The following is a 25,166-nucleotide window of genomic DNA, read 5'->3' on the forward strand; positions in this document are numbered from 1 at the left end:
TCACTTTACAGAGAAGAAATTAAAATAGGTGCTAACAAGCAGATTTTAAACAAAATTCCAGTTTTTGCAATGTTCTTTCCACTTCCATCAGTGTTCCTAAAGAGAGAAGAGTTCACAGAGAAACATAATTTAAAGTCTTAATGATTCTTGATCTACCAGCTATTAATGTCATGACTTGAAGTATTATAAAAGGCCAAGAATTGGGCCAGGCCCTCACAAACATGCAAAATGCACTTCAGGTTGACTTTCCCCTGAAGTAGTAAGAACTAAGATGCAGGTGTTATCACCTAATTGGAAAAACACTTTCCAAGGACTATCTGAGATTTGCTGAACTTGTTCTGGAGGCTTCCCAAGCCCACTAAATAAAGACTAGTTCACCAACCTATACAGATAATTTTAGTGACTATTACTGAGGCAGCAATTATCAAGATGGTTTTGGAAGGCTTCAGAGAGTTATGTTTGGAAACAAAAAGCATCTTAGTCCCACATGATCACCATAAATCCCTTATTTCAAGAGAGCAGAAAAGAAGCTATTCCTGCTCACAACAGGTGTTCTTTCTTATCTTTGACTAAGCAAACCTGGGCTAGTGGGAGAGGGAGAGTCTAATTTGAAAAGACTTCATCATATGTGGGGTTCTTATAACAGAGTACAAATCTAGAAGCATTATATCTACAGCAGTGTCAAAAGTGGTAGCATCTAGAGAAGAAGCAATCATCACTGTATCTAAATTCAGGTCTGTAATATGGTGGCCATACCACTTCCACAGGGATTACTCTTACCTCTGTAATTTATTATTGAGAATTTTCAAGCAATTGCTTCTTTATTTTTTTGTCTAAATGTAATTTCAAGGTTCTGGATCTGTGACTTAAAATAGATGATGATGTTAAATAATAATTTGGGTGACATTTGAAAATTACACCAGACTATTTTATAAAATTTCTTACTTGTTTCAATATTTTAAGCAGGCATTGATTAAATAGTGTAGATCTGGAAAAGACCTTGGAGACCTACATTCCAACCCTCTTATTTTTGAGGTGATTATAATGAGGTCAAATATACTAAATTATTTGACTTAATTTAACTGAATTTAGCTCAGTGAACCTCTGTCACCAATCATAGAAAGATAACAGACCAAGGAGAGCAGTTATTCAGCACCTATTTGTCTACTCCTGATTTCCTTATTTCTATGCAAAAAAGTAAAATGCTATCTATTACATTGAATTTCTTGTATAGAAAAGATTTTAGAGATGACTAACTGAGAAACTGAGGGTCAGAAATATGAAATATTTTCCCCATGGTCACACAGGTAAAAAAGCTGATTTAGTACAAAATCCTAGATGTTCATTTCATGCCTACTGTTCTTCTCATCTTACTGTACAACAGTGCTTTGATGTTTTATGCTGAGGCAATGTTCCCATATACAAAGAATAATATATATGGAATATATTTTCAGACATTTTAAAAATAAAAAATAGATGATCAGTCAATAGATCATCAGTGATTATTAATAGTACATCAATAATTGCCAAGGAAAATATGTATAATAAGTGGGTGTATGTGTGTGTTCTTTAACATTTTAACTCAAAAAATAAAAACAAAAACACTCCACAAGTCATAGACATAGTCTCTCAAGAGGATGGGCATCTCATCACAAGAATATCAACTAAGGTAAACAACTTTTACTTTACTTTATAAAGGTGACTTTCACATCAGCTAAAGAAATGCATGAGAAAAATCGTTCTATATATTAATTATTTTGTAGCAAGTGAGTGTCCTCTATGCACAAGACAATCCTTTTACCTAGGGATTTGTTGAGGGAGGGAGAGGAATAAGAACAAGGTGAAGTTTTAGTAAGAGAACAGTAGAAAGGTAAATAAGGACAGCAAAGAAATAATCTCATACATTAAGCCAGAACATCAATTTGGTTAAATACATTTTATACAAAACTGTGTGAATTATTCATATGCATTTAATATAGTCTATATTTTACTGAATGTAAAGTGAAATGAAAAAATAATAAGTTTAATAAAAAGAACGAAGGAAAAGGGAAGGAGGAGAAGAGGATGGGGACCTAGAACTGCTAATGATGAGATTAAGATAGTCATTTGCTAATGATTTATGCCTACAATTTTGTATCTTTAATCTTTGAACTCTTCCACATGCTTGCTTGTCTCATTTCTCCTTCTCCTAGCCTTACTCCTATTCTTTTTGCTATATTTTATCTTCTACAAATTCTTTCCATTTTATTTCTCTTGCTCTGATCTTTTTGATACTCATTTTTCTTGCTTATTTGCTATAATTACAATTATTGTATTGGCCTTTGCTATTATTTCTCTTTACATCTTCTCTAGTAGGTGACAGGGCAGTCAGGTGTGATGGCAGCCAAATGTATAAGTAGGTTTTGGTCATTCCTGCATTCAGCATATATGTTTGCTCTAGTATATTAAGACTTGCAGCATCCACATCACTGTCAAAATTCTGGACTCTGACACAAAACCCTGGTGGCAAAGAGAGTCCTTAATATTTAAAGATATCCATCCTTCATTTATATGGTACTTCCTCTGTGAATGAAGATGAGAAGACTTTTCATGCCTGTGTTATTTGACATTTCTGACATTTAATGTTTGTATCATTTTGGAAAAAGCAATTAGGTCTCCCTAAGTTTTTATTTCCTCATCTGTAAGTGAAGGGTTAAATAGATGCCCATAGAGTTCTGAATAGTGCTACATTTATGATATTGTGGAGTGGTGGAAGGAGAGAGAAATATTCTGAATGCTTGAATTTAAGAGATTAGAATGTGTATGACATTTCTAGCATATTTTTGAGGAAAAGAGTGGGGACAGAACTATGAATGAGCTGTATCAAGAAGTCATTCTTTTTAAAATTCATATCAGATCAGAAGATCCAGGCTATGAGAAATCTCCAGAAAAAAATTATTTGCTAAACTTCACCTCCTGATGCTCAACTATCCACAGATACTGTAATATAATTTACTTTTTTGTTACCAAAATGTTTCCAGTAAAATTAGCTTAACTATGAAGATGGCAAGAGAATAAATCAAAATAATTTATAGATACATAAAAATGTTCTAAATTTGTACTCATTGCAGAAAAGAAATCAAAGCAGCCTTGAGAAATACTTTTATATTTATCAGATTGACTAAAATGTGAGAAAGGGAAAGAGACATATCTTGGAGGGGGGTGTGAAAAATTGGGACACTAACTCACCTTTGATGAACAGAAAACTGATTCAACAAATTTGGAAAACAATATGGAATTATACCCAAAGAGTTATTAATCTGCCTATATACAAAAAAGAAATGCCACTTTTATTAGGTATATTATTCCTATTTTTATCATGTACAATTTTAACCTTAAAGGGGGAAAACAATTGGAATGATCTAAAAGTAAAATGAATGGTTAAGGAGGCTGTGAATTCTCTTTCCCTGGAAGTCTTTAAGCAACAGATGAATAACCACTTGCTGGGTTTTCTTAGCAATTTAAAATCTATACAATAATGAATATCCCTTGAACTCTTTCATGTTGATCATTATTTTATAAATTTCATTCAGTAATTCAACTACTAGGTTTGTTTCTCAAGATGATTGGGGGAAAGATAAAGTATATGCTCTCAGCACTCTGTGGTGGCAAAGGCTAAGAAATTATGGAGATGCTTATCAATTGGGTAATGGCCAAATAAATTATGCTATATGGTTGGGTGGAATACTACTGTGCTATAAGAAATGATTAGCTTTGTGATCTTTGGAAAAAATGTTTAGACTTGCACAAAATAATGAAAAGTGAAATAAGCAGAACCAACAAAATGCTGCATACAGTAACATCAATATTCTTTTAAGAACAATTTGTAATGGCTAAATGATTTTCACTATTATTAATAATACTCATATACCACAAAATACCACAAAAGATATATGAAGGAAAATAAAATCTGCTCCAGAGAAAGAACTATTAAATAGAAGTATGTATAGAATGGTTTTACATACATACATTTACACAGTCATTTATGTATTTGTTTTTAATGGTATCTCTAGGATGAGAAGAAAGAAAAAGAAGGGAAAAGAGAAATTTATACAGTAACTTTTATTATAAAAGGAATATAAAATTGTGCACAAAATATTTGCAGATTCATGTGTAGTCTTTTTATTGTAGTATATTATGGAATTGTATTCCATAAATTAAAAATGTTAAATTTTAAAATGATTTAAAAATGCATTATTTCTTTCTTTATTTTCATTGATAAAGAACATAATTGTTTTACTACCTGACAGATAGTCCTCAATGATGTTTGTAGCAAATAAAGTCATCAACCTATGATAAAGCTCTCTGAAATGAATTAAGATGAACTTCAAAGCCTTTCCAATTTAATATGACCTGCCACAACTTGTGTTCTAACTGGCATACTTTTCAAGAACTTATACTAATCTCCATTCCACAAAGATACATTAGAGTATGTATTTCATAGAGAAGACTATATAAAGATATGGCAGCTGCCATCAAACTATCATAGATTGGGAGTGTGGGCGGGGATGTTATAGCCCTTTGGTCTCTTTTATCTTGAAGATTTTGTTTATTTTTTTCCCCAAACACTTTATTTCCATATGCACCAAAGGAGTTTTGAAATATATATATATATATATATATGTATATATATATATATATATATATTTAACTCTTAGATTAATGAAAGAACTAAATAAGCCTTTGATGTGTCTTGATTTTTCCCCTTTTGAGATGGATTCTCCCTATAACATATAGGAAAGAAATGTAATGGTTATTCATAGGAATGGTCGCACCAATGCTAACCTTGAACTTCCCATTTTTTAACTTGACACAATTTCGCCTTCCTTAGTCATCCTGGTGCATTTACCCCTAGTAATGATCCCCACAGACTCATCATATCTGGATAGGCTTTATTGTATTACCACATGGGTTGACAAGGCTTTTAAAGCAACAACTTATATGGGCTTACTTAAATTAGGCAGAAATAAAATGTAATTTATAAAATAATGATCAACATGAAAGAGTTAAAGGGATATCCATTATTATATAGATTTTAAAGTTGCTAAGAAAGCCCAGCAAGTGGTTATCCATCTGTTGCTTAAAGACTTCCAGGGAAAGAGAATTCACAGCCTCCTTAGCCTTTCATTTTACTTTTAGATCATTCCAATTGTTTTCCCCCTTCAAGGTTAAAATTGTACATGATAATAATAGGAATAATATACCTAATAAAAGTGGCATTTCTTTTTTTGTACTCACAAACAACTCTGTATCTTTTATATAAAACTGATGTACTTTTTTCATTAGGCAGTGAAAGCACATTTGTATAGTGCATGATAATTTGGTAATAGACTTGTATTTCAAATATTTCTAGAACACAAAGGGAAAAAAGTTTGAAATTAAGTTGCATGTATTTGAAAGGGCCCAATGAGTCATAAGAAATGTATACATTTTTCACTTAAATATTCTCTGCATGATTGCCTAAAGCAATCCTCTTGTTCCCAAAGTAGACTCATAATTCATGACTAAAATTTAAATCTAATAACATAAAATGAAATTGCTTTGTTATTGTTGAATAAATGTGAATTATAACTTCAGAACTAAAATATATATTTGGCTAGCCTAGATGTCTTCATATAAAGAAAAGTTTAAAATATTAACTGGCATTATTATTTTAGACTTTATTTTATTTTAATTCTTTCAAGAAAAGCATGTCCTTAGCATGAATGAGAAAAATTATAAATCTGGTACTAACTTAAATGAAATGGCTTTTTGATGTGAAGATATAATAATCCCTTACTAATTAAAATTTCAATTTTAATTTAGATCAATTAAGATCATTTCTCATACAAACTAAGGTTATTATCACTCTAGAAATAAGTTGCTTACATTTCTGTCCTTCAGATGAACCAAAAGTAATAGAATTTGCTTAAAACTGAATTCTAAATTACCTATGTACTTGAACTTGAATGACTTTTTTAATTAATAAAAAACTTTGTAGATAGAAATAAAATAATTAAAGTAAAAATGTGAAAGCATATGAAAATTGTATATAGTGGCCCATTCAAAATAGTATTGGATTTAGAGTCAAATGAACTTGATTTTAAATTTTAATTTATATTTTTCATCCCAGTTTAAAAAAAAATTTATTAAATGTTCTCTAGTGCCAAGCACTATGGATACAAATAAGAAAAAGAAAAACAATCATTGTCCTCAAATAACTTAAAATCTAATGGAAGAAGGTGACATATAAAAGGAAGCTGAAAAGGGGGCTAAAAATAAATACTCAACACATGGTCATGATATTACATGGGGTGGAAGCTAAGCAGAATTGCTGATGGAAAATGGAGAATTAATTGGGAAGGTTCAGATCTTACCTCTCTATAAAATTAGATTTTTACAAGAGTTCAGTGTTCCATCCAACAGCCATTCAACTAGAGAGAAGAATCAAATGGGAGAGATAAGAGGTTATCGGGTATCACAAAGCTGAAGAAAACAGTATGGTAATGAAATGTCAGACATCAGCTTACTTTAAATGAGGCATGATGTTCTATGAAACCACTTTCTCCTTCTTGTACTTCTCCTCTTCCCCTTCAGTCCTCAATCCCTTATTCTTCTCCTTTTTCATTACTTTGGATAAGTTAATATTTTACCTTATTTTCATATAGTTCAACAAAAGTTTAGTGATAATTTCCTATATGTAAAGCTGTGTGCTGAATTCTTAAGAGATAAAAAAAGAAACAAAGAACAATGGATATTCAATTAAATGCTAGAGTAGATGGAGGGCCAAGACTGAAAACAGGAAGATTCATCTTCTTGAGTTTAATTCTGTACTCAGAGTTAGTGAGCTGTGTGATCTTATGTAAGTCATTTACTTCTGTTTGCCTCAGTTCCCTATCTGTCAAATGAGCTGAAGAAGGAAAAGCCAAAGCCAAGAGACAGATATAATTGAAGAAGTAATTATTTTCTCTATAGGGTTTTTGGGGATGTAAACAAATAACATAATTCATGCAAATAGGTTTATGACTAAAATTTCCCATTAGTATAATATAGTCATGGCATTGTTGTACCAATTATTTGTCTGTTTTTATCTCTTTGAGGCCTGACTTGAGTGGACTTAGATACTGAATGCACCTTGATAGTTTGACTCCCAAATATCATATGTGTTGTATGGTTTTATTTGCATTTTTATTTTTAAGTAAATTAATTTCCTATTATATGCATAATTTTGAATTGGTTGCTACCATATAGAAATATTCAGGATTTTATGCTTATTGTATATTTTGTCAGTCATCAAAGTCAAGGTCAAATCTTTTCATTGTGGCTTTTGTTAAAGAAAAAGAAACAGACAAAACCCCTGCCCTCTCCCAGGTCCCCCCAAAAAGATTACAAATGCCATTTGATTTTATATTTCTTATACTTCAAAAATCCTACACATAGAAAAAGTAATTTTGCATATTATAAAAGTTAGACCCAGAATGCTCATTAGAAATCATTTTACCCAATCGCTTCATTTTAATTAAGAGAAAATTGAGATTCAGATATTTTAAATGGTTAATATAAGTAAGATCACTAAGGAAGATAATGAAGAGATAGAATTTAAAAACAGTGCTTGTTTAAATTATTCCATATTACAAATTTAAGCATAAAAGTAATCTATGTAGATAAAAAAAAATTAACCAATTATCTGAGTACTTGGAATACTTAATTTGGTCTAATTTATTCTGTATGGTCTACTGAATTTGCCAAAAATCCAGAAGTATAGTTTACATTAAAAACAACAAGAAGCAATTGACTATTTTTCATTTTCATTCCAGATGTTATAGCACATAGGTAAAGCCACTGTCGGCCAAAAATTGTCATTTCAAAGCTTCATTATGCTCCTTTTTTGCTCACCAAGTTTGATATGCTACTGTCTATGCAACTCACACTAATCCATGGCCATCTGGAGCGCTGATATTTTTTGAGCCCACTAAAATGCTGAAAAATCTTCCATTTACTCCATTTCCCCTTAAACCCAAAGTAAAGCGATCACATTGGGATATAAAGCAAAGAAATGTCTGCTTACATTTTCCCATTAAAAGAGAATCAAAGTGAATGTGGGGATTGTTAAAAGCAAACAAACAAACAAAAACAAAAACAAAAAAACATTTTTTTAAAGCTAAAATCTCATTTTTGTTTCTTTTTATTATTATTTTTTATTTTTTAACTTTGAATCATTATTTCCCAATTCTCCCCTTCCTTCCAACTCCCTCTCCTACCTACTGAGAATGCAAGCAATATAATGTCCATTATGCATGCAAAATCATGTAAAAATATTTTGTATTAGCTTTATTTCATAGAGAAGCAAGAAAAAGTAATGGTGAAAATTATACTTCACTTTGCATTGAGAGTTCATCAATTCTCTCTCTGGAAGTGGATAGGATGTCATTCTTTCCTTGAGTCTTCAGGAACTATCTTGGATCATTGTATTGATCAAAGAATCCAAGTTTTTATAGCTTATAATCATTACAACAGGAAGATTCATCTTCTTGAGTTTAATTCTGTACTCAGAATTAGTGAGCTGTGTGATCTTATGTAAGTCATTTACTTCTGTTTGCCTCAGTTCCCTATCTGTCAACATTGTTGTTATTGTGCATAATTATCTCTGTTTTTTCTCACTTCATTTTATATCAGTTCATATAATTTTTGCAATGTTTTGTTTTTTTTTTTTTTGCTGAAATTACTCCCATCATCATTTGTTATAACAAAACAGTACTTCATAATCAAATGAGCAGAAGAAGGAAAAGCCAAAGCCAAGAGACAGATATTGTTGAAGAAGTAATTATTTTCTCTATAGGGTTTTTGGGGATGTAAACAAATAACATAATTCATGCATTTAAATAGGCTCTCACAATCTGCCACAATTTGTTTAGCATTCTCTCAATTCCCAATTCTTTAAGGAAATATGTGTATACATATATACATATATATGTGTGTGTGTGTATGTATATGTATGTATGTATGTATGCATTTTATTACCTAAGAATAATATGTCCTCACCTTTTTTGGCATTTTTATGTGTATACATATATAACAGATTTTACAATGAAGCAATTAAAATTAAAGCCTCTCTACATTAATAGGACATGACAGAACATATTATATGATAGTATAGTCAGTATTACAGGTGATTTAGTTAATAAATCAAGTAATGTTCTAGGCTTCATCAAATTGTTGTTAAAATAGAAGCTATATCTCACAGGTGCATTTGAATTATGAAAAGTTAGAATCAAAGAGATGCTAATGGTCATTTGAAATTTCCAAAGGAAAAATTAATTAATAATAGGAATGTAACATGAAATGTGGTATAAAGTGTTTTGAAGAAAAAAAAAGATTTTTGATTGAGTGGATATGCTAAATAAAGGAAAGAGATGAGAAAATTATGTTAACTATGAGAAAAGGCTTTATTGATGGAAAGAAATTTGGTAAGGAGAATAACAGCCTTTAGAAGGTCAAATAAAAATGAATATTAGATGTTTTATAAATGTCTATTAATCAGTCAGAAATATAGGAAAATAGTTTCTCTAAAGGTATAGGATTGAAGAGGTCTACTTCAAAAAACAATGATATAAAGGTAATAAATGAAGTTGAAAATGAGTATGTTGTATAAGCAAGAGTATACAGACAGAACTATATCCACTCATATGAAAGTGTTCCAAATCACTACTGATCAGAGAAATGCAAATTAAGACAACTCTGAGATACCACTACACACCTGTCAGATTGGCTAAGATGACAGGAACAAATAATGATGAATGTTGGAGGGGATGTGGGAAAACTGGGACACTAATGCATTGTTGGTGGAGCTGTGAAAGAATCCAGCCATTCTGGAGAGCAATTTGGAACTATGGCCAAAAGGTTATCAAACTGTGCATATCCTTTGACCCAGCATTGCTGCTATTGGGCTTATATCCCAAAAAAATACTAAAGAGCGGAAAGGGACCTGTATGTGCCAAAATGTTTGTGGCAGCTCTTTTTGTTGTAGCTAGATACGGGAAGATGAATGGATGTCCATCAATTGGAGAATGGTTGGGTAAATTATGGTATATTAAGGTTGTGGAATATTATTGCTCTGTAAGAAATGACCAGCATGAGGAATACAGAGAGGCTTAGAGAGACTTACATCAACTGATGCTGAGTGAAACGAATAGAACCAGAAGATCGCTGTACGCTTCAATGCTGTATGAAGAGGTATTCTGATGGAAGTGGAAATCTTCAACATTAAGAAGATCCAACTCACTTCCATTTGATCAATGATGGACAGAGGTAGCTACACCCAGAGAAGGAACACTAGGAAGTGAATGTAAATTGTTAGCACTACTGTCTATCTACCCAGGTTACTTCAGAATCTAATAATTAATGTGCAACAAGAAAATGGTATTTACACACATATATTGTATCTGGGTTATATTGTAACACATGTAAAATGTATGGGATTGCCTGTCATTGGGGGGAGGGAGTGGAGGGAGGGGGGGATAATTTGGAAAAATGAATACAAGGGATATATTTTATTAAAAAATTACTCATGCATATATACTGTGGAAAAAATTCTAAAAAAAAAAAAAAGAGTATACAGACAGGAAAATAGAGAACCAAGAATTAAGATGTGCTGAAAATATATGTTTTAGATGCTCCTGAAGAATAAAAAACAAAAAAGAGTAAAAAAAAAAGCAAAGAAAAGACAAAAATATCTGAGGAGCAGAGAACAAAATAGATCAAGGTCTTGGATTAAATGAATGTCTCAAAAAAGGGAATAGAATGTTTCAAAATCAAAATGCAAGAACAATTTATCTTATCAAATTATATTATTTTAATTCTAATATTCTAAAGATGTTACTCCTAAGATTTTTTTACATAATTATCATACTATTAATAGAGAAAGAAAGACTTAGGGGAAATACATTCTCAAAAGCTTCACATTTTTGTCAGTCCAAAAATTTTAAAATATATTACGACCTTTGGGGGGCTCAAAATGAGCACTCTTCGTACTCTCTTTGGAGACTTCAATACTTTAAAAACAAAAATATTTTTGAAATAAAAGGAACAGTACTAGTCATAATTACTTTGGTATAGAAAAGGGAGAAACTCCCTATGTTATATCAGTGTAATTGGCACTTTCTCTGAAACTTATGGTTTTAGACATTTGCCTAAAGCACTGAAAAGTAAAATGACTCAGCCAAAGTTACCCAGCCACTTTGTCAGCTGTGGGACTTGAGCCCAAGGATTTTCTTATTTAAAATCTGGCTCCATATTCATAACAATTTGAGTGTAATTTTAATTGCTAAATATGATTTCATCTTTATTATCGTAACTGAAGTACTCAGGATGTTACTTTTTTTCTTCAAGGATCCAATTGCATTAATGTTAGATTTATAATATTACTCAAGACTTTGTTTTTACACTTCTATGCATCAATGAATAATGAAAAAAGTAAATAAATCATAGAAATTGTGATTACATATAATTTAAAAGTTTTTCTATAACTAAAATCAATATAAATTGAATAAGAAAAATTGTTGTTTTTTTAAATTAATATGCATTATCTATTATTAAGAGTGAGAACCAAGAGACATAAGGTATTGATACAAAAATGTACAACCCTAAGCTGCTTCTCAACATATACTTGGAAAAATTAAATGATCATTTTTTTCAAAATAACAAATTTCAAACTAAATTATCATGAAAATATCATCTTAATAATTAATAAATTATATAAATTTTAAAAACAGTATGTTACAATTTGGCAAATGTAACCCAGGAAAAATACTAGTTAATGGTAGAGGAAATTTGGGGGAAAAAAACTCTTTTGGAATTATAAATTGATTCACTTCTTCTGAATACATATCTTGAAATTTGCAATACAATAAGCTTAACTGTCTATAGTTTTTGACATACATCCCCAAGGAGATCAATAATAGACAGAAATAAAGGTCCAACATGTACTAAAATATTCCTAGAAGTATTTTCTACAATGACAAAAAAATTGAAACTAAAGTGGATGCCAACTAGTTGACAATTCCTAAAGAAACTGGCATATTCATGTGGCAGATATGATAAAAAATGGCAAATTTGAAGAATTCAGGGAAGTATTGGAGTCTGGAGTCAGAGGCATATAGGGTTAGAGTCCAGAGTTGGATTAGAGTTGGGAGGCATTTAGGGTTACAGAGTGAAATAAGTAGAATCTAAATAATGCATGCAACAAAAAAGAAACATAAAAGAAAAAAAAAAAAAAACGATTAAAGCTAGAGGAAACTGGGGAATATTAGAAATCCCAGAGAGCAGATAATCAACTATACCTCCTTTCTCTTGCCACAGAGACAAATGTTCAGGAAAGAACATTTGTCATTCATACATTGTTAGAATGTGATTATGTTAGTTGTTATTTAACATTGTTAAAAAAGCCTTTATTACTTTGAGTGTGAGTATGTGAGGAGGAAGGTTATATCCATTTTAGTACCATCAAGAACAATGAGGAAAAGGACTAAAAGGACTAACCTACAGTGGATAGACTACTAGACTACTAGATTTGGAGTAAGGAAGATTTCACCTCAGCACATTTTTTTTTCTGTTATTCTACATATATCAGTTACCTAATCCTGTCTGCTTCAGTCACCTCATTGGTAAAATGGAAATGATAATAGTAATCCCCAGAGTTATTGTGAGGACTATTGCTAGGATAACAGGTATAAATCCTTCATAATCTAAAGTTGCTATATTCATCATCATCAAATAAGGTGGTGACATTTCAGTTTGTGGTAGTTATTAACTAAAGAAAATTGCCAATTAGATTTTGCAATAGCTACATGGGATAGCTATCCCATGTAGATAGTGGTTCAGTGTAAGAGTACTGAGATCATGTTATAGAATGGATGCATTAAGACCTGAGTTCAGATCCCACTTCTAACATTTAGTGGTTGTATAAACATGATTAAGTCACTTGAATTCCAAGAGTCTCATAATCCTGACAAATAGATTTAAAATATTCATACTTAAGGATCTTGCAGGATTGGTGCATGGCTTAGATGATAAAAATGCTCTTGTGAATTTTAAAACATTATAGAAATATCAAATATAAGAATGTTAAAAGGCTATAGAAATATAAAATATTTGATAGAAAATATACTCACCAAAGAAAACTAGTTCCCAGAGAGAGGGTTTTGTTGAATGAACATTTGAAAATATCTTCAACTCCCTTTCCTTTGTGGAGATAAATGGGCATTATTAACATTGATTGGTCAGCTGTGAAAAGGAGGGGCCCCTGGCCAGGCATTTTCTGTCAACTCTGTGGGACAAGTGAGGAGGGCTGTGAGCAGGTGATGATTTCTATGAGCAGGCAATACCTGTCAGAGCTGACTGCTGACAAGGTGGTGACCTCTGGAGATAACTTCTGAGATTTTTTGTGAACAAAAAGACTTAGGTCTATAATAACCATGATCTAAAAATGTCTCATGTAACTATTGTAATAGCTGAAAGTTTATCTTCACATACAAAGAAGCCTGTTTGAGTATTTCTACTGACTGGACTGGTCAAAAAAATTCAATTAGTCCCTAAAAGTAGTCCAAGAATAAAGTAGCACCCTCCTATATATCTCTTATTATATATTTATAAATCCTTCATTCCTAGAGCATTTGTGAATTCTATACAAATAAAAATACTTGAATGAGCTACAAAAAGGAGTGTGCCCCATGGGAAAAAAAAAGTAAAAATTATCTCAGAGGAAAACTCATCTTCTCTAAGGGTATATAGCCTTTACCATGAGAGCAAAGTCACAAAGGGTAAGAAGAAAACATGGGTTTTCAGAGCCGCGGAATGTGCTAAAAAAACTGATTTGGGGAAAGCATCCTTAAGACTGACATGAGGAGACTGCTGAGAGGTGAAGAAAGGCTATGAACATTTTGTTAGCATTGTTTCCACTTTATTTCATCTTTTATTTCTTCAGGTTTTCCTAATAGGATTGCCTGATAGTCTACGAATAAATGAATCATTAATATTTTTCCTTAAGATCAATAAATTAACTATATTAAAATTCTCATTCAGTAGGAATTCTTTCCTGAAGAATATACAATTTGAAAACTATATTTCATGCTTCTTTACTACTTTCTTAAGAAATTATGTCTTAAGGAAATCAATTTCAATTCTGAGAGCCCAAGAGATGGTGATGATGGTGATGGTGGTTTGAATTTAAATGATGTCTTGAGATTTACAAAATATATCATATTCACATATAGATAACTCTTACTCAGTCTTAATCGCAATGCTGCATAAAAGATGATATTAGTAGTCCACTTTTACGATAGAAAAAAAAATGGGACTCAGCAAGCTTAAATAATGTTCAAAGACATTGCTAATTAAGGTCATGGTAAGGATTTGACCAAGGACTCCTCTGAGTCCAGGTTCTGTGGTCTGTGCAGTGTCTCATGATGCTTTGCAAGGGAGTATCCTATTTGTGATACATATCACCTTTTGTCACTGATATACCAATGGCATTAATACTGTTACTCCTGTTACTTTCCTCTCTACTCATCTCACCTCCTTATCCCAACTCTACCATAGGCACTCACTCTGTCCTCAACACCATCTATTCTTTTTTTATGGCTATCAATGTCAATCCTTTCCATGTCCGAGCCGGGTGAGGTTTCCCGTGTTTATAAAATAAAAAAATTTTATAAACTTTTTTGACAGTGCATTATGCATAGGTAATTTTTTTTACAACATTATCCCTTGCACTCACTTCTTCTGATTTTCCCCTCCTTCCCTCCACCCCTTCCCCTAGATAGCAGACAGTCATATACATGCTAGATATGCTATAGTATATCCTAAGATACAATATATGTGTCCAGAACCAAACAGTTCTCTTGTTGCACAAGAAGAATTGGATTCAGAAGGTAAAAATAACCTGTGAAGAAAAACAAAAATGCAAACAGTTTACACTTATTTCCCAGTGTTCCTTCTCTGGGTGTAGCTGATTCTGTCCATCATTGATCAGTTGGAACTGGATTAGAGCTTCTCTTTGTCGAAGATATCCACTTTCCATCAGAATACATCCTCATACAGTATTTTTGTTGAAGTGTATAGTGATCTCCTGGTTCTTCTCATTTCACTCAGTATCAGTTCATGTAAGTCTCTCCAGGCCTTTCTGAAATCATCCTGCTGGTCATTTCTTACAGAAAAATAATATTCCATAATATTCATATACCACAATTTACCCAACCATTCTCCAATTCATGGGCAACCATTCATTTTCCAGTTTCTAGCCACTACAAAAAGGGCTGCCACAAACATGTTGGCACATACAGGTCCTTTTCTCTTCTTTAGTATTTCTTTGGAATATAAGCCCAGTAATAGTACTGCTGGATCAAAGGATATGCATGGTTTGATAACTTTTGGGCATAATTCCAGATTGCTCTCCAGAATGGTTGGATTCATTCACAACTCCACCAACAATGCATCAGTGTCCCAGTTTTCCCACAGCCCCTCCAACATTCATCATCTTAGCCAATCTGACAGGTGTATAGTGGTATCCCAGAGTTGTCTTAATTTGGATTTCTCTGATCAGTAGTGATTTGGAACACTTTCATATGAGTGGAAATAGTTTCAATTTCAGTATCTGAAAAATTGTCTGTTCATATCCTTTGATGATTTATCAATTGGAGAATAGTTTGATTTCTTATAAATTAGAGTCAGTTCTCTATATATTTTGGAAATGAGATCTTTATCAGAACCTTAAACTTTAATTTTTTTTCCCAATTTGTTACTTCCCTTCTAATCTTGTTTGCTTTAGTTTTGCTTATACAAAAACTTTTTGATTTGATGTAATCAAAATTTTCTATTTTGTGATCAACAATGACCTCTAGTTCTCCTTTTGTCACAAATTCTTTCCTCCTCCACAAGTCTGAGAGGTAAACTATCCTATGTTCCTCTAATTTATTTATGATCTTGTTCTTTATGCCTAAATCATGGACCCATTTTGATCTTATCTTGGTATGTGGTGCTAAGTGTGGGTCCATGCCTAATTTCTGTCATACTAATTTCCAGTTTTCCCAGCAGTGTTTGTCAAATAATGAATTTTTATCCCAAAAGTTGGTATCTTTGAATTTGTCAAACATTAGATTGCTAAAGTTATTGACTATTTTATTTTGCGAACCTAACCTATTCCACTGATCAACAGGTCTATTTCTTATCCAACACCAAATAGTTTTGGTGACTGCTGCTTTATAATATAGTTTTAGATCAGGCACAGATAGGCCACCTTCATTTGATTTTTTGTCATTAATTCCCTTGAAATCCTCGACCTTTTGTTCTTCCATATGAATTTTGTTGTTATTTTTTCTAGGTAACACCATTTATTCTAAGTAAGCTCCCTATATTTGGTCTCTCTCCCCAATGCCTTGATTGGTGACTGGGGAAAGGGACAATGCAGGAAAAGCCCTGGGTTAGAGCACATTTGACAAGGTACTTTATGGAGTTATTATGCCTGAGCAAACAGAGTTCTGTGCCCACACATGATTACTCATTTCTATTGAACCACTCATCTGTTTTTTAGGTATCAACATGGAATCATTTTAACTGCTAATTTTGTTATTGTTGGCTGATTGATGAGCTTACTCTTCTCCAAGATTACACTAAAACTCTATTAATAATTTAATGGCATGCAACAAAGGTCCATGAGTCTTGTCAAACGATGTCATTTATTTTAGTGTGCAGATTTTTTATGACATTACTCAGTATTTCATTACTTAATTAGTATTTAATTACTAGAAATTGCAAGCAGTTGCTAAATAGTTCACTTAAAAGTTAAAGCATCATTTAGCATCCTGTAGTGTCTACAGTAAGCTAAATCCTAAAAAGTTGAAATGTAATTATCTGAAAGTATTATGAATTGATATGCATGCAAAAATACATATGTAGGTCTATAAATAACTGATTAATTTTAAAGTATATTGTAATTTATGTAGTATTTAGAAATAATATTTAAGTGAAAGAAAACCAGTTTCTGAGCATAGGATTTGGATAAAATGTTTATATATTTTTGATATATTGATATATTTGATACATTGATATATTGATATATGATATGATATTTCATAAATTAGTTTTAAAGATTGAGATTGCAAATGGCAAAATGTGAAAAATCCTTTCTGAACTGGAGATAAGTTAGTGGTGATTCTTCAAAACAAAATAAATAGGTTCTGTTTTCTCAATATCTGATCTACTTACTTTGGAGCCCATGTTCTTTTCAATGTACTATACTATTGAAAGTCAGATGAAGCTAACTAGGATAGCAGCATCTGAAACTAAGAGCCATATCTGAAGTCTACTCCCATCCCTCTAATTTGCAGGTAAGGAAACTATGACCAAAATAAATAAATGGTTTGCTCCACATTACACAGGCAGCAAAAGTGGGATTCTCTGGCACCAAATCTAGACTTCTCCCCCTTTTTTAATATACATGAGGACATATTTTTCTAGTATCATATTTTATATGCACTAATTATTTTTGTAATTTCTATTTTTGGAGGGATTTTTTTTAAATAAAAGAATACTAAAGATGAAACAGATTTAAATGATGTAGTTTCTTTGGAGGACCTTTCTCTAAAGCCAGGCATCAAAATGCTAGATGATGTAATGAAGACAGTTTCAAGTTCTATCTCCATCTAATGTGGCATGATGTGGGACAAATCACAACTTTTCTAAATCTAAGTTTCCTCATCTGTAAAATGGAGAAAATAAAAGCATTGGTTTTAGAAGGTTGTTGAAGAGTTTTGCAAACCTTATTTATATGTGAGCAATGAGTTATTTGAATATGAGTACCCAAACCTATGCATGATATTCCAGTAACAGTGGTATACTTGCATATCTTAATTTGTTCCTTGTTTGGGGGTTCCTTTTAATCAGGATTTCATCCTAAAGTTTTATAACACTATGCATTTAAAGCCAATGTGACTTTTCAAACATACCCATAAAAGTATTACTCTATATTATCTATGGACAGTTCAATATCCATTCAATAAATATTTAGTGCATCTGTATTTATGAGTGTAGGTGACTACAATAGACATTAAAGTCTGGACTGATGCTTAACCCAATTGTTTGGATGTAAACCCTTTTGTTTGAATGTAAATCTTAAAAGACACTTAATTAGTTCTATATCCTGTCCAAGTAATATTGATGAGAGTTAGGAAAGGGGAACCTCTTTTGGATCGGAATTTGCAGGCCTGAAAACCTAAATTGATTAAAAAAAGGTTTATTGTAGGGGGTTGGAAGTAAAGTTTAGTTAGTAAAGTTGAGGGTAGAGATAAAAGGGCACCGGAATAGGTCCAGTGGGCAGAAACCCTTGACATGACAGACATAAGGATGCCATGTTTGGGACTTCTGCAAAGCATGGACTCCAGGGTTGCCCCTTTTATAATGGGGGCTCTTGGTGATCTTGAAGGTGAGTGGAGTCCCAGGCTCCTGGCAGGTTTTTAGATAAGGAAGAAGCTGTTTGTAGGGGTTGGAAAATCTGAGCAGATGGGGGGGGGGGGAAAGCCCAGATGACCAGGATTTGTAAATCAAAGGTCAACCATGGGGGTTGGGGAATCAGAAAGGAATCTTAAAGGGACCTCAACCTCCATCAATATCATCTTTCTGATTCAGTTTCCTTTTTATTATGATGGAAAGGATGATAGTATCTATTGCACCTTCAGGGCTATCATAATGATAATATGAAGCAATGTTTGGAAACTTTACAACATCTAAAGGGTTTTATTAGCAATAACCAAGCATTGTGGTTTATCAGAGTAATCATTGTTATAAGCTGTGCTATATTAGACTCTTCTTTATGATCCCAGTCTTCAGTTATTGGTCTATTCCCAGACAATTTGCTCTAAAAATGTATCTCTTCATTTTTAAGAGATGAAAATTTATAAAATTAGGATTGGGTTCCTCTTGGACCAAGAGAAATATATTCTAATGATTCAGCCATTTTTATACAAAAAATCTATATAGGTCTATTTACAGACTCAATATTTCCCATCAAAATTGCAACTGTGTACATAAAGTTAATGTGGCTTAAATGTAACTAAAACTGAGAATAAAGAACAAACTACTGGGTTAAGTGTCAGTCCAGAATCAGTGGATAATAGGCCAGAATTTTATGCCTATCAAAGTCACATACACATTCATACATATAGACTCAATAAATATTTATTGAACGGATATTGAGCCGTCCATATATCTTATAGAGTGATACTTTGTTAGGGGTATGCTTGAAAAGCCACATGGGCTTTGAATGCATAGTGCTATAAAACTTTAGGATGAAATATAGATTAAAAAAAAACAATTCTGTCCTTAATGGGTGAATCAAGTAATGTAAGAATGAATCCATAGTGACCATTTAAAATGAAATTCAAGAAAAAGAACACTTTATTTGCTTCATAAAAACCTGTGAAGCATTCAGATTGAATAACGTAAGCAGAATGCAGCAATATAAATCTTCTTAATTTACATCCAGGGCTTCATTATGCATATTTTATAGCACTCTGCAGAACTTTAATTTACAGATTTTTGGAACTTTACCAATCCCAATAGAAGTGCTAAACATGCCTGTTGGAACATTTAACCAAAGTAAGCCGCTAGAGATTTCCTTAATGAGTGTGGAATTATCAGTTATTTGCATTCCTTGTAGATTTAAAGCAGTAGGGCCTATTAACAAGATAATGGCAAATGCTATTTGAATGCTAGTCTTTTGCAAACCATTCACTAAAATGAATAACTCACAGCAAAATTTCCAAGTATGTACCAAAATTCATCCGCCATTTGTTCACTTCACTTAAACAGATGATTTGATGGAAAGTGAATTTGATTGGGCAAGTTTAGGAAAAACCAATAAATGGGAAGACCCCTAATAGTACCTCAGACTTATTTCCTAGTAGTTAAGCAATCAGTGATTATCTATGACAAAATATTGTGTAATTATCTCTATAACAAAATAGTGTATCCAGAGTAAATAAAATAATTCCTTACTTCCCCCAAAAGAGTTTTATATAATTTATCTTTTAAAAGAAAGTTGGTATAGTATATAGAATGACTCTGAGTTAGGAAGTTTTTTGTTCAAATTATACTTCTGATATTTACAACTTGTGAGAACTTGGACATGAAATTTAACTTTAAATTGAGCCTGAATTCTATCTCTGTAGAATGGAGATGAAATGATTTGTAAAGCCTATTTTATGAAATTGCTAAAATAAGATGATATATTCATAGTTCTTTACAACTTTTAAAAACAAGGCAAATATCAGTTTTGTTAGTCTTTTTGAAAAAAACAAACTCATTTCATTCTGAAAAATTAATTATGAGTTTTTGACAATCATTTTAATAAACTTCCAGTTTAGACATTTTGGCAGCAAATGTGTACGTTAGGCTTTTGTAGATCACAAATTAGAAGTGTTTTGTTTCCCACGAACCCCAGCATAGACACAGCAGTTGGTAAGACAGGGAGGGAGATGGTGATAATATGAAACTATAAATCTGACATTCATTGACAGAGTAACATTTATATCTGTGATTATTTTGCTTTGGCTCGAGTTTTCCTTTTAACAGCCTAAATAATCTGCCTACCCATGTGTATAGTAGAATGAAGAGTTTAATCTTAGACTACACAGAATTGCATAATTGATTTCCATTATGAGCCATATAATACATTTGCCACAGTGAAATAACGGTCTCTGAGTAAACCAATGAAATTAAAATGCATTAGGTGTTATTAAGCTCCATATGGAATTATTTGGAACCCTGAACCTTCATGAACATATATTAAAGTGTGAATTTCACCTAATTAGGAATATTTATTTAGATTCACAATTTTGAAAACAACATACACATCTCCTCAGTTTCAGACAGTATTCTGTCCTAGTCTGTAAAACATAGACATAATGGATTGAGGGAAATTATCCTATCATCAGCATCACCAATGAAAATTAATTGATTTGATGAAACATAATTTCCTCCCACATTGACCATCGCTTTTGGAAAAAGAAAAAATACTTAGGTGACTTTTATTCTGGCAAATCTGAGGTGCTTGGGAATATTATGCAGTTTGTAAGTGTCAAAGGCTCTCTCATAACAATAAATATTTGGTGTATATCCTCACCTCTCTACTTTGTTTTCTGTTGTTGTGCCCATGTACAAAATCTGAACACTCTACAATATAGCATGATATACTTTTTGATTCCTCACTCATTTAAGAGGGATTCACAATTCACAAAAACTCAGAACACATTTATGGGTCAGAGTAATAGAACTTATGTCAAAGCTCATGTATAATAGGAACATAGACCTTCATAAAACATTATTCATTGTATGCTGCCATAACTAAAACTAGCAAAAATGGTGAGGACACTATATGGAAAATGATTCTTAATTTCCTCACTTTTAAAACTGACTGAATAAGTTATTGTACTTTAGAGTATTTTTACTATTGTATTTCAATAGAAATATTGGAAGAAATTAATGGAGTAGCTTATTTTACCCATTTACTTTTATTATTGTCCACTGTAGGAGAGGATTTTTTCAGAAAGTAGCATAATTCAAATCATTCCTGAATTAGTCTTTGTTAAGAAAGAATAGGCCTCAAACCTGCCTGAACCAGCTATTCTTAATGAGTTGATTCTACATGTCCAACACTGAATAGTGAAACCAGAATGTAAAATCATAACCTGTTCAGATTTAAAAGCATAAAATTCCCACCCTCACCCCATCACATATGAGAAATATATCCCATTGAAGTTAAGTCTACTCTCCTAATGTCAACAACCTTATTTAGTGGGAAAGTTAGAACTTAAAGTCATATTTTATGATATTTTTGTAAAGTATACTTTGTACTAATAACTGCTTTCTTGCTAGAACAAATAATCTTTATAGTATTTGACAATGAACAAGACCAGACAACAAATTAGGCCCCTTATTCTCTGTTGCACAAAGTGGTTCCCCTTTCCTAGAATAAGGACAAAAGTCTATCAATCAATAAGCATTTATTAAGTACTTGTCATGTGGCTGATATTGTTGTAGATGTTATGGTTACAGAAACAAAAATGAGAGAGTTCTTATCTTCAATGAACTTATATTCTCCTGGGAGAAAAAAAAAAAACAACAAAAACAATATATTCTCTATAGAGGTTTCATTACTGGGAGCTGAGGAGATGAGGAAAGGATGGTACAGGTAGACCATAGCATTCGGGCCATGCTTTCAACTAAGCAAGAGATGTTTAAGACATGAAGGTGAGAAGAGCATATTTTTTATTTATAGGGCAAAGATGCCGAGACTAAATAGTAATGTTTTGTATTAAAAAGAATAAGAAAGAGTAATCTGGCTGATCTAAAATTAGTGAAGGGTTGTATTTAGTGAGCCAGTCTCCTAGATCTGAAAATGTTGGTTGTAGCTTGATTGTAAAGGAGCAGCCCAAGTCATACTTTCATATGGGTGTGAGTTATAAACATAGGAGGCCTATACAGAATAGAAATTTCAAGATCACTGTATATAAATATCAAATGTGTACAATTTAAATGCATCAATTCTGTGAGGTAGCATGGCATAATAGAAACTTGTTTGAATTGCATTTCATATATATAATATATATGTGATCTTGAATATTCATGTAAAACTTCTGAGATTCAATTTCCTTGTTTGTTAAATGGGCTTAAAAAGGTACCCCTATACAAATCTCAAATTGGCTAAAATGACAGGAAAAAATAATGACAAATGTTGGAGGGGATGTGAGAAAACTGGGATATTAATACTTTGTTGGTGGAGTTATGAACTGATCCAACTATTCTGGAGAATATTTTGGAACTAGGCCCAAAGGACTATCAGACTGTTCATACCCTTTGATCCAACAATATTTCTACTGAACTTATATTCCAAAGAGATCTTAAAGAAGGGAAAGGGACCCACATGTGCATATATGTTTGTGGCAGCCCTTTTTATAGTGACAAGAAGCTGAAAACTGAGTGGATGCCCATCAGTTGGGGAATTTCTGAATAAGTTATAGTATATGAATACTATGGAATAGTATTATTTTATAAGACATGATCAGGAGGATGATTTTAGAGAGGCCTAGAGAGACTTACATGACCTGTTGCTGAGTGAAGTGAGAAGAACCAGGAGAACATTATACATGACAGCATCAAGATTGAGGTGATTCAAGCCAGTTCCAATGGTCTTGTGATGGAGAGAGCTATCTGCACTCAGAGAAAAAATTATGGAGACTTGTAAAGTACAGGCTAGCTCCCTGGAGGGCTTCAGGGTCAACCAGAGTCAGGAGATTCTTTAAGGCCAATTGTATTAAGTTGTACATATAGAATGTTTTCTTAGAAATTGAATTAGGAGCTTTTTCACTGTAATATTCACATAATTGATTTCTTACTAGCTTCCAATTATCTGCCTCTATTTTTTCTTCCTTGAAGAACCAAGTGGACGTTAATTTTTCCAAGAGTCCACCAATCTGTTCCCTTGTTACAAGCAAACCTTGCCTCTTTAGCAGTATGCTTTCTATAGAGGTCCCTTGGGGTGTGGGTGAAGGTGGGAGTGGGGGAGAATCTTTTTCTAATATCTGCCCCATTTCAACTAGAAAATGAAAGTTACTAGTTTAGCCCTTAACAAAGTAAATTCACTGTTTCTCTATTTCAATACTTATCCTATTTTCTGGTCACAGAGACTTTTTCAGTGAAATAAGTTGAGTGCCAAAGGTAAAGTACAGGCTAGCTCCCTGGAGGGCTTCAGGGTCAGGATAAATTAAAGTCCTTAACCTTTAGGAGGAGAAGTGAAGGAGGCAGGCAAGCTGCCACGAGGCTCACCAAAGATGTATCATCGATTCTGGAGTCTGGAGTCACCAGCCTCTCTCCTCCTTGTTTTGCTGCTAAGTCACTCTCACTTCTCCCTCCCCCCTTTCCAATCCTTGCCTAAGATTATTTTACTACCAAACATTCAGTAAGTACCAAAGGTGAGGAGAGCCATAATCCAAATATATGCTAATAAAGCCATTGACTCACATTGAATTAACCTTAAGTGCTCTGCATTCTCAGATTCAAGTATACCTATCCAGAATTTTAGTCCTCTATAGGGATTGAATGTGGATCACAACATAGTATTTTCACTTTTTTGTGATTGTTTGCTTGCATTTTGTTTTCTTTCTCAGTTTTTTTCCTTTAAGATCTGATTTTTCTTGTGCAGCATGATAATATATATGTATATGTATAGAGGAATTGCACATGTTTAGCCTATATTGGATCATTTTCTGACTGGGGGCAAGGAAGGAAAAAAATAGAAAACAGGGTTTTGTAGGGGTGAATGTCAAAAATTTTCTATGCCTATATTTTGAAAATAAAAAGCTTTAATTAAAAAAAAAAAAAAAAAAAGATGGGCTCAATGACAGCCCCTATCTCCTAAGGTTGTGAGAATCAAATGAAATTTTCTATGCAAAGCTTGTTCACAACATTAAAATACTATGTAAATATCTGCTATTATATAATTTTATAAACATCTGCTTGATTAAATAAGATGGTATAGTGGCTAAAATATTGGCCTTGGAGTCACGATCTCATTTAAGGTCCTTGCAAAGACATTTATTAATTGGACAACATTGAGCAAATCACTTAATATCTGTCTTTTGCAGTTTCCTTATTCACAAAAGACAGGCAATACTGGCACCTACCTCATAGTTTTGTCACAAGGATCAAATAAGTTGTTATTGGTTAACAAAAATAACTTGAAAGTGCTAAATCTACATAGTACCTATTATTAGTGTTATTAATAAAATCCTAACTCATATTAGTGTTGTTAATAAAGTGCTATATCAAGGTTAGCTATTATAATTTGCAATAGTAAGATTGTGGCTAATTATTAATATTCACATTGAAAATACTGGCATTGACATTGTACTTTATTAACAAAACTAATAATAGCTAGTAGCATGTTCTTAACAACACTAGTAATGGCTGGTGGTACTTTATTAACACTAACAATCACTGGTTATGGCACCTTAATGTTTTATTTGCTCCTAGGTGAAAAGACTTCGAGGTAGATGCTATAATTTTCCCCATTTTAGGGGGTGATATAAAAATGCTCCCTA

General features: G+C 32.5%; 1 long non-coding RNA gene across 1 annotated transcript in view; it reads left to right on the top strand.

Annotated features, from left to right (window-relative positions):
- The first annotated feature begins 655 nt into the window (after positions 1-655).
- LOC141546518 (uncharacterized) overlaps positions 656-25,166 on the top strand; it is a 90,507-nt gene continuing 65,996 nt past the window's right edge. The window contains exon 1 of the long non-coding RNA XR_012483319.1: positions 656-734. This is a non-coding gene — a long non-coding RNA (uncharacterized LOC141546518). The remainder of the gene's footprint in view (positions 735-25,166) is intronic.

Source organism: Sminthopsis crassicaudata, chromosome 6 (assembly GCF_048593235.1).
Source record: "Sminthopsis crassicaudata isolate SCR6 chromosome 6, ASM4859323v1, whole genome shotgun sequence".
Classification (NCBI taxonomy): Eukaryota; Metazoa; Chordata; class Mammalia; order Dasyuromorphia; family Dasyuridae; genus Sminthopsis; species Sminthopsis crassicaudata.